The sequence below is a fragment of the Heterodontus francisci genome, chromosome 20 (assembly GCF_036365525.1).
Source record: "Heterodontus francisci isolate sHetFra1 chromosome 20, sHetFra1.hap1, whole genome shotgun sequence".
Classification (NCBI taxonomy): domain Eukaryota; kingdom Metazoa; phylum Chordata; class Chondrichthyes; order Heterodontiformes; family Heterodontidae; genus Heterodontus; species Heterodontus francisci.
Genome location: NC_090390.1, coordinates 57,167,930 through 57,181,637, shown reverse-complemented (window position 1 = coordinate 57,181,637; position 13,708 = coordinate 57,167,930). Strand labels below are relative to the sequence as shown.

Below are 13,708 nucleotides of genomic sequence, written 5' to 3'. Positions count from 1 at the left end.
TCCTGTTTCAGTTAAGAGGTAAGTTAGGTTTCTTGCAGTTTTAAACAGGGGTATACTAACACTCTGAGAGTAGTTGTAGCTAGTTATTTAGGTAGCTAGCTTAAACTAATTTCTGAGCTTTAGGAGAGCTCTAGCAGAGTTGGCGAGAGAATCAATGACATCACTGAGTTCCGATTTTGTTGGCTGTTCGTCCAGCTCATCCATGACTGGCAGAGACTAGGCTGCATTGAGGGCAGTATCAGTGACAACATTTTCCCTGGAGTACAGTTCTAGGTCGTGCTCCACCCAGCGGTCCATTTGCTTGCGCAGGTCAGTGATCGTTTCCCCTGATTTAGATTTGAGGGGGGCAATCTTCTTGATGGTTGGCCCAAAAGCTCTCTTAATGCCATCATACATTCCTCTGATGTTTCCGGTGTCGGAGGCCAGCTGAATACGACTGCATAGGTGTTGCTAGTAGTCATTTACACAGTGCCTGGCTGTTCTTTGTGCAGCGCTTCTGGCTACTTTAAGTGCTATGGATGTTAACTCGCTGGTGGCTTTCTTGTAGTTCAACAGTGCAGTGCGCTTGGTGGCTATGACAGGTTCCAGCTCTTCAAAGTGAGATTGAAACCAGTCTGCATTCTGCTTCTCACGTTTGCCAAAGGTGGTCATTGCTGAGTCATAGATGGCATCTCTGATGTGGGCCCACTTCGTCTCTGCATCCACTGCAGGAGTGTTTTGAAGGGCTTTTTCAAGTGAATTTAGAAACTTATGTAACAGCTGGGGATAAGAAATTCTGTTAGTGTTGGTGCGCAGGCGGCCCTTCTGCTTGGAGTGTTGTAGCTTCTTTGGTTTGAGTCTAACTTTGCTGCACACCAGGGAGTGGTTGGTGTCACAGTCCACACTGTAGAAGCTGCGGGTGATTTGGACACGGTTTATAGAGGCTCGCCTTGTGACGATGAGGTCCAGCTGGTGCCAATGACGTGATCATCTCCATGAAACCTGGTGACAGGGTTTAGTATGAAAGAACGTGTTGGTGATGCAGAGGTTGTGATAGGTACACACCTCCAGCAGTCTCTGTCCATTTTCATTCATCCTTCCAATGCCATAGCACCCAAGGCAGGAGGGCTATTTAGAGATACAGCGCTGAAAAAGGCCCTTCAGCCCACTGAGTCTGTGCCAACCAACAACCACCCATTTATACTAATTCTCTAGTAATCCCATATTCCCTACTACCCCACCATTCTCCTGCCACCTACCTACACTAGGGGCAATTTATAATGGCCAATTTACCTATCAACCTGCAAGTCTTTGGCTGTGGGAGGAAACCGGAGCACCCGGCAGAAACCCACACGGTCACAAGAAGAACTTGCAAACTCCGCACAGGCAGTACCCAGAACTGAACCCGGGTCGCTGGAGCTGTGAGACTGCAGTGCTAACCACGGTGCCACTGTGCCATCCATGAATCATGGTTGGCTCCAACCCAGGTGTTAAAGTCCCCCAGCAGGAATAAATGTTCAGTATTAGGAATGCTATTAATGATATTATGGAGTTCCTCGTAGAACTGGTCTTTAACTTCAGGTGGGGAGCAGAGTGTTGAAGCATAGATGCTGAGTAGGTGTACTGGACCAGAGGCAGTGAGCAGTCGGATGGACAGTATGGGTTCCGAGCCATTTGAAGGTGGCTCTATCATGCTGAGCAAAGAGTTTCTGATGGCGAAGCCCCCTCCATGCTGTCCTGGTTCTTCAGGATCCCTACCCTGCCAGTAGAAGGTGTAGTCTTGCTCTCTTAGAGATCCACTTGCAGGAAGGCGTGTCTCCTGAAGTGCTGCAATGTCCACATTGAGTCTACTGAGCTTGTTGTTAATGATGGCGGTCTTCCGAGAGTTGTTGATTTGTGTAAGGTCTTCCGACAGGCCAGGATACATAATTCTGACATTCCAGCTTGCAAAACAAAGGGCTGGTACCTTCTTTCCTTTTTTTGTCATCCTGTTTGGTGTGGTGTTGTAGTCCACTTGTCAGGCAATGACCCTGAGCTCCAAGCACCCATTGAAGCAGGTGGACTGTGACGGGACAGAACCTTTCTGACCAGGGGCTGCTCAGTTTGAGGCAGGCAGTAGCTGTCCAGTGAGATGCGATGACCTCTCCCACCGACAAAGGCAACCCGTGGCACCCAATCTTTATGCCAATTGAGCTGGACTTATAACCCGTAACTGCTGCCTTCCGTGTTGTTTTGGTCGCTGTGAGGCGACTATGGAGTGACCTCTCCATGCTGCATGCCTGGGCGTAATGTATGGAGGTTGTGAGTTGCCCAAGCGTCAAAACCCCCCTCTCGGCCTTCCTAGTGGGGTCCAAAGGAGTGCAGAGCACGACGTTTGGCACCGGTGTGGCTGCAGGAACTGCCGGAAACATGCCAAAGGTGACACATGACCGCGTTAGGGGTTCCGCTCCAGATTTTCTGGACTCTCAGCACACCTTGAACTGCTTTGCCTGTGCTGGGATGAGGGAGCAGTAACACAGGACATGCACGATGCCCATATAATCACCCTTTATAAGAACAAGGGTGACCACGGTGACTGCAACAACTACCGTGGAATCTCCCTGCTCAGCATAGTGGGGAAAGTCTTCGCTCAAGTCTTTTTAAACAGACTGCAGAAGCTGGCTGAGCGTGTCTACTTTGAAGCACAGTGCAGCTTTCGAGCAGAGAGATCCACCATTGACCTGCTGTTCTCCCTTCACCAGCTACAGAAGAAATGCCGCGAACAACAGATGCCCCTCTACGTTGCTTTCATAGATCTCACCAAAGCCTTTGATCTCTTCAGACTTCTAGCAAAGATTAGATGTCCACCAAAGCTACTAAGTATCATCACCTCATTCCATGACAATATTAAAGGCACAATTCAGCCTCTTCAGACCCCTTTCCTATCCTGAGTGGCGTGAAACAGGGCTGTGTTCTCACACCTACACTGTTTGGGATCTTCTTCTCCCTGCTGCTCTCACATGCGTTCAAGTCTTCAGAAAAAGGAATTTTCCTCCACACAAGATCATATGGCAAGTTGTTCAACCTTGCCCGTCTTAGAGCAAAGACCAAAGTATGGAAAGTCCTCATCAGGGAACTCCTCTTTGTTGACGATGTTGTATTCACATCCCACACAGAAGAGTGTCTGCAGAGACTCATTGACAGGACTGTGGCCACCTGCAACGAATTTGGCCTAACCATCAGCCTCAAGAAAACGAACATCTTGAGACAGAACATCACAAATGCTCCATCCATCAATATCGGCGATCACGCACTGGAAGTGGTTCAAGAGTTCACCTACCTAGGCTCAACTATCACCAATAACCTGCCTCTCGATGCAGAAATCAACAAGCACATGGGAAAGGCGTCCGCTGCTATATCCAGACTGGCCAAAAGGGTGTGGGAAAATGGCGTACTGACATGGAACACAAAAGTCTGAGTGTTTCAAGCCTGTGTCCTCAGTACCTTGCTCTATGGCAGTGAGACCTGGACAACATATGTCAGCCAAGAGTGACGTCTCAACTCATTCCATCTACGCTTCCTCCGGAGAATCCTTAGCATCAGGTGGCAGGACCATATCTCCAACACAGAAGTCATCGAGGCTGCCAACATCCCCAACATATACACCCTACTGAGCCAGCAGCGCTTGAGATGGCTTGGCCATGTGAGCCGCATGGAAGATGGCAGGATCCCCAAGGACACATTGCACGGCGAGCTTGTCACTGGTATCAGACCCACCGACCATCCATGTCTCCACTTGAAAGACATCTGCAAACACGACATGAAGTCCTGTGACATTGACCACGACTCGTGGGAGTCAGTTGCCAGTGATCGCCAGAGCTGGTGGACAGCCATTAAGGCGGGGCTAAAGAGTGGTGAGTCAAATAGACTTAGCAATTGGCAGGAAAAAAGACGGAAGTGCAAAGAGAGAGCCAACTGTGTAACAGCCCCAACAACCAATTTTATCTGTAGTGCCTGTGGAAGAGTCTGTCACTCTAGAATTGGCCTTTATAGCCACTCCAGGCACTACTCCACAAACCATTGACCACTTCTAGGCATTTATCCATTGTCTCTCGAGACAAGGAGGCCAAAGAAGAAGAAGCAGAGCTGACATAGCATTGTTTTCAGAGTATAAATTGAGGGGTCTCTCAGCGTTGCTTTTCTGCATTGAGTGCTGCTGGAGGACACAGAGTGTGAAGAAGGGAGTTTGGTAGAGTTCAGTAAGGAGGGGAACTATAAATTAAGAAGAAAATAAATTTGAGTGCACAGAGTGTAAAGTGGGAGTATGGTGCATAAGGGAGGGGCTCCGTTCTTTCTTTCTTCTGCCTTTTTTCAGCCTCCAGTAGCTGCCTCTCTCTTCGGTAGGGGGGATGAAGTTGATTGGTGAGTAACTGGTAAGTTATTTTACTTCTCATTGTAATAAAAAGTTTTTAAAGTTACATTATGGCAGGTCCGCTCAGCTAAGTAGAATGTATGTCCTGCGGTAGGTGGGAAATCATAGACACACCACGTGTCCTAGACGAACACATCTGCAGGAAGTGTCACCGGCTGCAGAAGCCTGAGCTTCAGGTTTCAGAACTAGAGCAGCGGCCGGAGTCACTGTTGTGCATCCGCAAGGCAGAGGACTATGTGGATAGCACATTTAGGGAGATGGACACACCGCAGGTTAGGAGCATGCAGGCAGAGAGGGAATGGGTGACTGCCAGGCAGGCTAAGAGAGCCAGGCAGGCAGTTCAGGAGTCCCCTGAGTCTATCTTGCTTGCTAATCGGTTTTCCATTTTAGATGCTGATGAGAGCGATGGTTCCTCGGGGGAGTGCAGCCAGAGCAAAGTCCATGGCGCCATGGGTGGCTCAGCTGCACAGGAGGAGAGGAAGAAGAGTGGAAGAGCAATAGTGATAGGGGATTCGATAGTCAGGGGATCAGACAAGCATTGCTGTGGCAGTAAACGTGACTCCAGGATGGTGTGTTGCCTCCCTGATGCTAGGGTAAAGGATGTCACGGAGGGGCTGCAGGACACCCTTCTGGGGGAGGATGAACAGCCAGAGGTCGTGGTCCACATCAGTACCAATGGCACAGTTAGGAAGCGGGATGAGGTCCTGAAAGCAGATTTTAGGGAGTTAAGAAGGAAATTAAAAAGCAGGACCTCCAAAGCAGTAATCTCAGGATTACTCCCAGTGTCATGTGCTAGTGAGCATAGGAATAGGAGGATTGATCAATTGAACACATGACTGGAGAATTGGTGTAGGAGGGAGGACATCATATTTCTGAGGCATTGGGACTGGTTCTGGGGCAAGTGGGACCTGTACAAGATGGACGGGCTACACTTTAACAGGACTGGAACTAACATCCTCGCAGGGAGATTTGCTGGTGCTGTTGGGGAGGGTTTAAACTAGCTTGTCAGGGAATGGGAACCTGAGGGGTAGCTCAAATTGGAAGGAAGTAAAGCTGGTGACAGGAGGTAGAAAAGATGCAAGTGACATTAGAAGGCAGGCGAAACAAAGGCAAGCATCAACTAGGCTTAGAATGCAGAATGTCAAGAAGACACGGTTAAAGGCATTCTACCTGAATGCACGCAGCATTCGCAACAAGGTAGATGACTTAAAGGCCCAAATAGAGGTAAAAGGGTATGAACTAATTGCCATAACAGTAACGTGGCTATGGGGTGACCAAGACTGGGAACTGAATATTCAAGGATATTCGACATTTAGGAAGGACAGGCAAAAAGGAAAAGGAGGTGGTGTTGCGCTGATAATAAAGGATGGGATCAGTACATTAGTAAGGTAGGATCTCAGATCGGAAGAATAAAATATGGAATCTGTTTGGGTTGAGCTAAGAAACAGCAAGGAGCAGCAAACATTGGTAGGAATTGTTTATAGGCCACCAAACAGTAGTGGTAGTGTGGGGCATGGCATTAATCAGGAGATTAGAGAAGCATGTAGCATGGGTAATACAGTAATCATAGGTGATTTAAATTTACATATAGCCTGGGTAAACCTAATGAGCACTAATGCTGTGGAGGATGAGTTTCTGGAGTGTGTTAGGGATGGTTTTCTAAAGCAGTATGTTGAGGAACTGACTGGAGAACAGGCTATTTTAGATCTAATATTATGTAATGCAAAAGGGCTAATTAATAATCTTCTTGTAAAAGATCCTTTAGAGATGAATAATATGATAGAATTTTACATTATGTTTGAAAGTGAGGTAGTTCAATCTGAAGCCAGGGTGTTAAATATTAACAAAGGAAATTATGAAGGTATGAGGGGCAAATTGGCTGAGGTGGATTGGCAAAATACATTAAAAGGTATGATGGTACATTGGCAATGGATAATCTTTAAAGAAATATTACATAGTTTACAGCAACTATACATTCCTTCAAGACACAAAAACCCCAAAAGTAAAGGCAGTCAACCGTGGATAACAAAGGAAATTAAGGATTGTATAAGATTAAAAGAAAAGACCTATAAAGTTGCCAGCAATAGTAGTAATCCTGAGGACTGGGAGGATTTTAGAATATAGCAAAGGTGGACAAAGAAACTGATAAAGAAAAGGAAAATAGAATATGAATGTAAGCTAGCAAAAAATATAAAAACGGACTGTAAAAGCTTCTAAAAGTAAGTAAAAAGGAAATGTTTGGCTAAGACAAATGTGGGTCCATTACAGGCAGAGTCAGGAGAATTTATAATGGTGAATAAAGAAATGGCAGAGAAGCTAAATGATTACTTTGTGGCTGTCTTCACTGAGGAAGATATAAGAAATCTCCCAGAATTAGAGATCCAAGGGATTAGGGGGAATGAGGAATTGAAGGAATTAGCTGAGTAAGAAGGTTGTATTGGAGAAATTAATAGGGCTGAAGGTTGATAAGTCCCCAGGACCTGATATTCTACATCCCAGAGTGTTGAAAGAGGTAGCTATGGAGATAGTGGATGCATTGGTGATCATCTTCCAAAATTCTGTAGATTCTGGAGCAGTTCCTGCAGATTGAAAGGTCGCAAATGTCACCTCACTATTTAAAAAGGAAGGGAGAGAGAAAACAGGGAATTACAGACCTGTTAGCCTTGCATCAGTCATTGGGAAAATGCTAGAATCTATTCTAAAGGATCTGATAAATATACACTTGGATAATGATGATCTGATTGGGCATAGTCAACATGGATTTATGAATGGGAAATCATGTTTGACGAATCTGTTGGAGTTTTTTGAGGATGTTACTAACAGAATTGATAAAGGGGAATCGGTGGACGTGGTGTACTTGGATTTTCAAAAGGCCTTTGATAAAGTCCCCCACAGGAGGTTGGTTAGTAAAATTAAAGCACATGGGATAGGAGGTAATATACTGGCATGGATTAAGAATTGGTTAACAAGCAGAAAACAGAGAGTAGGAATAAACGGGTCATGCTCGCATTGGCAGGCTGTGACTAGTGTGGTACCACAGGGATCATTGCTTGGGCCCCAGCTGTTCACAATATATATCAATGATTTGGATGTGGGGACCAAATGTAGTATTTACAAGTTCATGGATGACACAAAACTAGGTGGGAATGTGTGTTGTGAGGACGATGCAAAGCAGCTTCAAGGGGATTTGGACAGACTGAGTGAGTGGGCAAGAACACGGCAGATGGAATATAATGTGGAAAAATATGAGGTTATCCACTTTGGTAGGAGGAATAGATGTGCAGAGTATTTCTTAAATGGTAAGAGATTAGAAAGTGTAGATGTACAAAGAGACCTGGGTGTCCTTGTCAATAAGTCACTGAAAGCTAACAGGCAGGTGCAGCAAGCAATTAAGAAGGCTAATGGTATGTTAGCTTTTATCGCAACAGGATTTGAGTACAGGAGTAGTGAAGTCTTGCTTCAGTTGTATAGAACCATAGTTAGACCACACCTGGAGTATTGTGTGCAGTTTTGGTCCCCTTACCTTAGGAAGGATATTATTGCCATAGAGAGAGTGCAACAAAGGTTCACCAGACTTGCTCCTGGGATGGTGGGACTGTCCTATGAAAAGAGATTGGGGAAACTGGGCCTGTGTTCTCTAGAGATTCAAAGAATCCTACAAAATATTTAAAGGGATAGGCAAGGTAGATGCAGGTGAGATGTTTCCCCTGGTTGGTGAGTTTAGAACCGGGGGGCACAATTTCAAAATAAAGGGGAAGCCACTTAGGACAGAGATGAGGAGAAATTTCTTTACTCAGAGGGTTGTGAATCTTTGGAATTCTCTACCACAGAGGGCTATGGAAGCTCAGTCATTGAGTGTGTTTAAAGCAGAGATTGACAGATTTCTAAATACAAATGACATAAGGGGATATGAGGATAGTGTGGGAAAAAGGCCTTGAAGTGGATGATCAGCCATGATCGTAATGAATGGTGGAGCAGCCTCGATGGGCTGAATGGCCTACTCCTTCTCCTATGTTCCTATGCTCATGTAAATAGCAAATAACTTTCAATATTGATAGGTGTAGTTGTTTCATTTTGGGAGTAGGAACTAGGAGATAGCCTACTCCCTGGAAAATAAGAGATTAAATAGGGTAGCAGCACAAACGAATCTAGGGTACAGATTCACAAATCATGAGAAGTAGCAATCCAGGTTAATAAAAACATAAAAACCACAAATGGAGTTCATTTCTAGAGGAATACCATTCAAACCAGAAAAGGCATGGAAAACATATAAGCTGGAATTTTACACCCGCCCGCAGGAGGGGGCTGCAATGGGGTGTCATAAAATGCGTGTGAGGCAGGGGATGCCATTCCCATCACCTTCCCACCCCTGCTGCAATTTTACGAGGGGCCATGGCGGCAAGAAATGGCCCGTGCACCCCAGGCCAATTGAGGCCCTAAAGCGGCCAATTAACTGCCTCTTAAGGGCCTACTCCCGTCACCGTTAATATTTTACCAGCGGCCAGTGGGCAGCTCAGACCCCCGCAGGAGACCACGCAGTAAAACCTGATGACCACCTTGTCATCTCGGGGGGGGGGAGTGCCTCCTGATTGGGCACCCTGCACCCATGGGAGGGCCCCACCCCACAAAGTCACAACAGCCCCACATTCCCCCCGCCCCAACCGACCCCCCTTGCCTTCCCAGGGCCCAGACAATTCTCCCTGGTGAGATCCTACAAATTGACCTTTTTTCCGGGGCCGGTGTCCCTCTGGCTGCAGTCCCATAAGTGGCCACCAATCCCGTAGCGCTTCCTGCCTCAGAGGGGCAGAAGCCCCGCTCAAGGTCAATGAAACACCTATGCTACATAAAATCATATTGTGACTCCCAGGCCCGACGGAGGCGGGCTCACTCCTGATTTGTTGGCCGGTGGGCAGGGCCTCACAACCAACATAGAATTCCGGGCATTGAACTTTATGTAGACCATTGGTTTCATTGGCGGTAAAGCACTTTGCGACGTCCTGTTGTCATTGAAGTACAATACAAATGTAAGTACTTTCTTTCTTCTTCTGTGAATAGGAAACATAATGAACTAGGCATAACCTGTATAATTATAGTTTTCTGCAGTGAAAGTTTTTGCAGTGATAAAATGTTGCAGTTGTAATAAAAGGACTAGAATCATAAGTTCGATTTCGTGTAAACTATTAACATCATTAACGTCCATAAATGTCAAAATAAACATTTAGCTTTATTTACTTTACAGCCACTGCACTTGAACCACAAAATTCAACAGGTAAAACATTTTTGTTATTTTAAGCAATTGAAATTAATCTAGAGTGAACAGCACTTATTATGTGATTCAGAAAATGGGTGTATTCAAGTGGTGAATATTGAACTTTTAATCACATCTGGAAATGAGCACCTCAGGGAGTAGTGCACATGGTCCAAAGGTGTTAGTGTGAAATTAGTGCGGTGACCGCATTGTAATGATTCAGAGCTGCAGCAAGCACAACCCAAGCAATGCACTACAAACCTGTTTGGAGTGGGAAATTGGGCTGCACTGATAATGCTTGAAGACAGCTAGCATCTTATAAACAGGAGCTGCACACTGGCTGCAAACAACAGGGAAACTTGAAAAATGGCTGGAGGAGGTCCAGACAGAGCACCCATTGTTTCTGATGTTGCATTTGAGGCCCTCGTCCGAACAATAGACAGATGGATGGAGATCCTGCTCGCCCGAGAGGGCAAAAAACTCTCCAGGCAACATCTCTGCCATCAGTGCAAAGAGAGTTCAGATGAGGTCAATTCCTTGCTCCCAGGACATGGCTGTGATGGTGAACGAGTTCCGTGCTCTCACCAGAATTCTCAAGATAAAAATACTTCTGGGGCATACTCTAGATGCCTATCGAGGTGCACACTCCAGATAGCTGAAGGCACTATTCTGACGCAGAATGGGCACATGGAGCGCCTGCCAAATTGTACAGCAAGCTGTCTATTTGACACCAGTAAATGAGGTGCCAATGTATTTCTCGGTCAATGAATCTTCCTACCATGATTTTGTAAATTCAAATTGCCTATCAAATATCATGTTGTAATTGCTCAAGGAATTGAAATTTTATTCTGCTTTGGTAAGGCAGAAAAGAAGGAAATTTCTAACAACGCACCTCAGTTTTTAATCTTTTGAAATTTATTATAGACACCAGATGGGCAAAACCCACAGATATTTCCACCCTTTTCCCTTGCACAGGTCAAGATCACTGCATTTAAAGTGACCCAGGATCATCAGGATTTCCAGTCCCATCTGAAATGTCCTAGTGGACCTTTGCAGACCTGTCCGCTGGCTAGGTCTAGTGGCAGCAATAGGGGCATGAATATCCATGGCAACTGCTAGCAATTATGTCTTCCAGCTGCCTTCCTGTCCTCAGTATTCAGGACCTTCTTGCCTCCAATGGAGATCAACAACTGGAAAGTCCTAACTAAAGGTTAAATTTCTAACAGAAACAAAAATGTCAAACAAGATTCAAATAAACTTTGAAAGTCCAGGACATAATGGTCCCTCCAGTTGGGTGATGTTCCTGAATCAGGCCACAACACCTTCCTTTCTGAGCAGCCCTGTGCGGGACATTCAGCAAATGGGAGATGTGGAGAATGAGCTGGGAGACTGGAAACATCCTGACCCACCTCATCCCAGATGCACCTACTGCAAGTGCAGGTGAAACACCTCCAAGGAAGCTCTGGACGTCCTGGAGCTCTGTTAAAGAGCAACTAATCAATAATTCGCATCTCTGTCCCTCTTCCTGACCTTTTGTGCCCAAGGAAATTGCCCTTTTATGTCATAGCGTGTGTTGTAAAAAGACAGATAAATTAAAGATTTCATCAAATTTTGCTCACATGTTTCTACTCTTTACGGCACCAACACCTGTTATGCAGAAAGAGCAAGTGAGCTTGTATGGTTTTAATATACCTTTATAATCCTTTCATTCTCACAGTGTATTCCTTAAGACTTTCAAATGGAAATAACAGGTGTGAAGGAAGAGTTGAAATTTTATACAATGGAAGATGGGGAACAGTGTGTGATGATTCATGGACTATGAGCAATACAGAAGTGGTGTGTCGGCAAATGGGATGTGGTGAAGCTGTTGCTAAACTTCCAGTGGCTCACTTTGGTCATGGCACTGGTGAAATTGTCTTGGATGATATTAACTGTCAAGGAGATGAAGACAATTTGTGGGACTGTCCAAACAGTGGCTGGCTTTCACACAACTGTGATCATTCTGAAGATGTTGCAGTTAACTGCTCAGGTATCACACTTGCTTTGTTTTCAATAATTCTCTTTTGAAATGAAAGTAAGTTATAAACCAATTTAAAATGACACTGTCAAGTTTCGAAGTTCTGAATGATTTTTGGATACATAGAGGATACATGATGTGGAGTTGTAGAATGCAATTCGTATAGTGGCAGCTAAATTATTTACTCCAAGTTTACAGTGCAGCTTGAACACACAGCATTCTGACTCAGAGACAAACTGTCACATAATGAGGATGGAATTAATGCATGGATTGCAGTAAGTTTCCAATAACATTTCTGTGAAGTAATTTTACAATACCATTCCTTTTCAATTGTGACATAATCTCCATAAAAGGGCGGCACAGTGGCGCAGTGGTTAGCACCGCAGCCTCACAGCTCCAGCGACCCGGGTTCAATTCTGGGTACTGCCTGTGCGGAGTTTGCAAGTTCTCCCTGTGTCTGCGTGGGTTTTCGCCGGGTGCTCCGGTTTCATCCCACAGCCAAAGACTTGCAGGTTGATAGGTAAATTGGCCATTATAAATTGCCCCTAATATAGGTAGGGGGTTGTGGGGATGTGGTAGGAATATGGGATTAGTGTAGGATTAGTATAAATGGGTGGTTGATGGTCGGCACAGACTCGGTGGGCCGAAGGGCCTGTTTCAGTGCTGTATCACTAAATAAAAAGAAAAAAAATGTTACATTATCACAAGCAAAACAGAAACTCATCAAAGTCAGAAGTGGGGATGGTCACTGATGATTGCACAATGTTCAGCACCATTCACGACTCCTCAGACACTGAAGCAGTCCCTGTAGAAATCCAGCAAGACCTGGACAATATCCAGGCTTGGGCTGATAAGTGGCAAGTAACATTCACGCCACACAAGGTCCAAGCAATGACCATCTCCAACAAGAGAGAATCTAACCATCTCCCCTTGACATTCAATGGCATTACGTTTGCTGAATCCCCCACTATCAACATCCTGAGGGTCACCATTGACCAGAAACTGAACTGGAGTAGCCATATAAATACCGTGGCTACAAGAGCAGGTCAGAGGCTAGGAATCCTGTGGTGAGTAACTCACCTTCTGACTCCCCAAATTCTTTCCACCATCTACAAGGCACAAGTCAGATGTGTGATTGAATACTCTCCACTTGCCTCAATCGGTGCAGCTGCAACAACACTCAAGAAGCTCGACACCATTCAGGACAAAGCAGCCCACTCGATTGGCATGCCATCCACAAACATTCACTCCCTCCATCACCGACACACAGTGGCAACAGTGTGTACCATCTACAAGATGCACTGCAGCAACGCAACAAAGCTCCTTGGACAGCACGTTCCAAACCCGCGACCTCTACCAACTGGAAGGAAAAGAGCAGCAAATACATGGGAACACCACCACCTGCAAGTTCCCTCCAAGCCTCACACAATCCTGACCTGGAATTATATCGCCGTTCCTTCACTGTCACTGGGTCAAAATCCTGGAACTCCTTTCCTAACAGCACTGTGGGTGTACCTACCCCACATGGACTGCAGCAGTTAAAAGGAAGAAGCACACCAGAACTTTCTCAAGGGCAATTTGGGATGGACAATAAATGCTGGCCTAGCCAGCGACGCCCACATCCCATGAACAAATTTTTTTAAACTGCTAATATTGGGGCAATTTTTACCCTCCCATCACATCAGGAATTAAGTCTTTTTGAAAAATAAACAAATGTAATCATTTTGATAATGCATTGCTAAATAACACTTTATTATTATTTTAGTCAAATATGAATTACAACCATATTTATAGAACGGAATTGAAATATTCCCACAAGAGGCTCAGATATTTTTCCAATCTACAAAGTAGAGAGACCGTGGGGAAACAGTGGATGCCAGTTTTCTCCACAGAAGAAGATGTGGAGGTTGAGTGTTTCTGCACAGCTTCTCATTGGCATTTAGAGCTTAGTATTAACTTAGAATTAACACTGGTCAAGTAGAAGGTTGTGTACCTGTGATCTGAGCCAAGGATTAATTGAGTATGATGTTGAGGAACTGAGAGGAAAATATAC

At 45.2% G+C, this 13,708-nt stretch overlaps 1 pseudogene; it reads left to right on the top strand.

Moving 5' to 3' along the window:
• LOC137380874 (deleted in malignant brain tumors 1 protein-like) overlaps positions 1 to 13,708 on the top strand; it is a 71,943-nt pseudogene that overhangs the window by 19,003 nt on the left and 39,232 nt on the right.